Consider the following 5,000-nt stretch of genomic DNA (forward strand, 5'->3'; position numbering starts at 1 on the left):
TGGTCTTCAAATATTCTGGATGAATCCATATATGCGATCAGAGATCTCATGTGGCTCTTCCTGGTTAATGAATGAAATGGCCCCCCTCTTCCTTCACAACAAAATCCTGAAGAAATGAAACATCTCTTTTGAAACCACCCTTGTAATGTAGTCTTGGATACCCGGGGTATGGTAATATTAGGTCCAGGTCCCCACAAAGAACATCGCAGGTACTTTTATTTGGACCCAAGTCCAAGGTACCGCGAGCTCCCAGTAACTGCACTTTACTTATGAAGTCATCAACGGGTTGAATTCCAAAATAAATGAACACAGAGAGTAACAAGTCGAATTTTTTTGTAGCCAAATAGTGTGACACTTAGTTTAAATAAATTTGAGTGTGCTAATTGAGCTTTGTTATTAACTGTTGATTTCCCAATGGAGCAACAAATCCTAGTTTGAGCTTTTTCAGTCAATCAACTTAGTCAGTTTGAAAGCCCTACCATGATACTGGTTCAGATTGTATGTTTCACATGAAGGATGATCCACCTTTCATGAATTGGATGGCTGCTTTGAGATCTATGCATGCAGATGGAAGAAGGTTGTCGGAATGCTTTCGGATATTTGTAATGCCCGATCCAATGGTTGGCATCATGAAGAAGATCATCATATACAACCAAACCCCCGTACACTCCATGGCATTTTACTTTCAGCAAACAACAAATTTCAGCCATCCGCATATCCGGATTCATATTGGGCAACTTGTCCATGACAAGGTCTATTACAAGACACATCACTTTTCTTGCATCCAGCGCCGTTTTTTTGGCGAGCTAAAGGCAAATCACTGTTACATGATCTATGGCAACTATTTCATGTGAGCTCACCTGGCTTACATATTTTCTTGCTACTCTTAATGTTTCAAATACCCAACCCATGAGATTACACTGCGATAGCCAAGCCTCTCTTCATATAGCTGCACATCCCTTTTTTCATGAATGGACCAATGCATTCAGTTAGATTGCAGTTTGGTTTGTGAAAAAATTCAATTGGCTCAACTTGCTACACATCCCCACCATCTAGCTTGAGGGATTGTTAAGGAATATGCTGGTATGACATGCAATGACTACCATTATGGCATGGAATGTTGTGAGTAGAAACTTTGCGTGCTGGTCCTTGTTATTCAATGTACATTTATGAAATGGGATGGCTACCATAATGGTATAGAATGGCCTGAGAAGAGATGTGCCCTCATTAATTTTACAAATATCTTGATATTTTTCCACTTTGGTATAGCAAACATAGTTCTGCTTTCCTGCAATTTTGAATAAAAGCCACAGCTGAGCATTTTTTGTTTTTATTCAATCTCATCAATCCTAAGCATGATCATGGATGATTATAAGTATACACATCAAGTATCAACGAAATGTTCACTAGTTCACCTCATCTCCAACTGAACTTCTAGTGCTATTTTGATTTGGAACATCAAAATAGTACTTATATCTTGCACATGCTCAGTGCTAGTATTTTATAAATGGAGGCTTCTTACATTCTCCATGCCTTATCCAAATAAGACTAAATCTAATTCATGTAAGCAATCAAAACAGTGACCATATGATTAGAAAAGATGCTAGTGACAAAGGTCACACTCCTGGATTATGCATGGATCACAGCGTTGGCTAAGCAATTCAGAATTTTTGAATGAACTCATAGATGTGATCAGTGGTCTCCTGTGGCTTCTCCTGGTTAATGAAGTGCCCTGCGCCTTCTATGACAACTACATCTCTAAGAAAGGCACATCTTTTTTGAAGCCACCCTTGTGTATATAGTCTTTAACCCCCGGAATGTTGTACATCAGATCTTGATTCCCCACAATGAATTTAACAGGAACTTTAATCTGCATTCCAGTCCATGGTGCCGTGAGCTCCCAGTTTCTGCACATGTACCATTGAGTAATTAAGATGACATTAAGCCAGTATAGTAAAAATGAAAGATTTGGAGTCAGATCTATGAACTAAGCAGAACAAGGAGTGTGATAGAAAAAAACAATTTAGACTAATTTATGTCAGAAAAATCTCCTTGCCTGAAATGATGTACAAAATTGACTAATAAAATCAGAGAGCCATTAACAAGACAGAACAATGGATTAGTTATTGCATAGACCAATTCAGAGTGATTCATGTCAGTTAAGAAAAACATCTGGTCTAGAATGATGTACAACATTCACTGAATCAATTAGAAACAGAGTATTTTGCAGCTTATTCATTGAAGAATCTTTAAGTGATTTGAAGTTTCTTGATTTTCTCTAGTTCTATCTATTTCCATATATCTAGAACCCTCTTTTTTTTTTTTTTTGTTTCTTCAAAAAAATGGAAAAGGAAAACATAGCAAAGAATCTTCTTGGACCCGATCCAGCTTTTTCTTAAAAGAATAGGCAAAAACTTTAAGATGTGAGTCAATGCTTGAACAGTAAAAGATCAAACTTCCCTTAAGACCAGCAGAATGCCAGGAGAAGGAAAAAGGAAAAAAAAAAAAAAGATTTTAATTAGATGTCAAGCAATATAACCTTTTTCTCGAGGTAATTAATAGTTGGTAGCAAAGGCATTTGATGAACTGATGAAGTGCAAAGTTACCCCATAAGATATTGAAGACTACCAATCCTAGGACCATGCAGCATAATGATCATTCAGCTCATAATTAAGATAAACTACATTTTCAATTAAACCAGCCTTTGTGAATACATACAAGTCCAGAGCTCGGTAGTAGTTCAATCCTCCGGTGAAGCCTGACTTATCAAATTTACTAGCAAAATAGTTGATGTCCTCTTCTGACAACCAAGAAGGCAGGGTAATTTCCTTATCTGGGAAGCTGCAAACCCATTCTCCTTGGCACAATAACAGGGCTTGGATCATGATATGTTAAGAACTCTTTATCACCAAAGCAGTCGGAATGCAAGCAAATTCAGCTTCAGTTCGACCAGGTTCCTGCATATAGTTATATCAAATTTGCTACTTAGAAATTTATAGAGGAATAAGAGCATAAGTTGTCATATTACATCCCTGGAGGAGTGACTAATAAGCACAGATATTTCTATAAAGAAGAAAATAAAAAGGCTCATGATATTATGCTCTAGCAAAGGGTAGATGCCTCACAACTACTTTGGAGTACCGAATTAAAAGATTTTATGAAAAGAAAGATTCACAAAAAAAAAAAAAAGAAATATTCAGAAGAAAAGAAAAAGAACAACCACAAAATAATGCTCTATGAGAAACAAGAGCCCCTTCAGCTTTCAGAGTAGCTACAAACGATTCACCTTTTTATGAATCAAAATCGTTCCATGTTCAGATAGATAAGCTTGATGCTGATTAGTAGTTTGGTTACAAGCCTTACAATTCTGAAACACTTAGTTTGTAAGGCACAATATCAGTCAACATTAGCTATCTTGATAACATAGGAAGCAAAGTCCTACCAGGGCCAATCTTATTAATACTTCATTAGAACCTCCAAATTATATCAGGAGCTCTCTATGAAAAATCATGGCTCAAAGTCTTCATCTCTTTAATCTAATCTCATATACCATCGTAAATCTTGATCACTCCAACATGCACAGGAAATGCCTACTGTTAACGTTCACCTTTTTTTTTTTTTTTTTTCTTTCCAGCAAGTTGGTCGTGGTCGATGGTCTAAGAAATGAAAATAAATGCTCAAGATCATTTTTTTGATAAATTTCTTTAATGATATTTTATGTAGCATTCTGGCCGGATAGGAGAGTTTGACTTTTGAGAAATAAATACGTAGGTGCACTCTCAGCGCAAGAATTCATTAATACATGTAGTTTCACTCTTTTAATACAATTTTAATAATATATTCTTGAGCAGTACCATAATTTGAATCACGGCAGAATTCTAATAGGAAGGGACTATTTGATGTTCCTACAGGATAAGGTTGAAAATGTTCTAGGATTTATGAATTGGCCGTGTCCATTTAAGTATAGCCTTGTATTAACTAAATACCACCCAGCTCCAATCTTGTGGGAAGAAAACAGTAGACCTCCATGGGTCCTTTTTTTTCCTTTCCGTGAGCCAAACATTAGGATGATGGGTTTAGACAGGCTTTTAAAAAATGTAAGCTAGATGGGCCAATAGGCCTGATTACTACAAGGTTTTTAGTCCAACCCTACAGGAATATCCAAAACAGTTCCTAAATGCTATAGTGCTGTCTTTAGTGTTAGCATATGTAGGTTGTAGAGCATGGTCTAGAAACCAAATAAATAAGCATGTAGAGGATCAAGAAAAAACGTAAAATATTTGATTAATGCTTTGGTAACTAAGAAATATAGCTTGGAAACCTGATGTATAAATTACTTTTTTCAATTGGCGTTATGAAGTGTACCATATGATGAAATAAAAAGAAGGTGCAAGTTAGCCAGGTGATTTTTTTGAGTGAGATTTCTGAGTTATTATAGCATTGCTCCAAATATTTACTTGGGAATGTTCATCCAAGTTCCAACCTTCTTTTTCACAGTGGTTCCACTTCAACGAAACAATTGAAGAATTATATCACAACAAAATTGTTAAATAGCAAAGGCTTCTTATTGGGTATCTTCCTTGTACTACAGCAACCGCTAGGATGTGGTCGGGTTTGTAGTTGGACCACTTCACCAAGAATTCACTTCAAAGTGCTATCGAAAGTCCAATATATTATGAATCCAAGATCCAAACTTGGAACAGGAAGTCGGACCACATTAATTGATTCAGATCCACCTCCCCAACACCCAACACCCAAATCCTCAGAACAAAATCCCACCATTCCAACTTCATCATCTGCCAATGAGAATTTTTTCACAGAACAAAGTTTTCAATAACTATAATGTCCCGCATTATCCCTCTATAACCAATGTAACAGAATTGAGAACCATTATTTGTGCATTAATTTCAACTATCATTGCTAGCCGTCATAATTAAAAATGATAGTAAATAGATATTTCATTTGATTATTCCTCTGTTCCAAAAAGATCATACTACAGC

At 36.2% G+C, this 5,000-nt stretch overlaps 1 pseudogene; it reads right to left on the reverse strand.

Moving 5' to 3' along the window:
• Positions 1-1,299: 1,299 nt before the first annotated feature.
• Positions 1,300-5,000, reverse strand: part of LOC140857791 (epoxide hydrolase 1-like) — a 4,759-nt pseudogene continuing 1,058 nt past the window's right edge.

The sequence above is a fragment of the Elaeis guineensis genome, chromosome 5 (assembly GCF_000442705.2).
Source record: "Elaeis guineensis isolate ETL-2024a chromosome 5, EG11, whole genome shotgun sequence".
Taxonomy (NCBI): Eukaryota; Viridiplantae; Streptophyta; class Magnoliopsida; order Arecales; family Arecaceae; genus Elaeis; species Elaeis guineensis.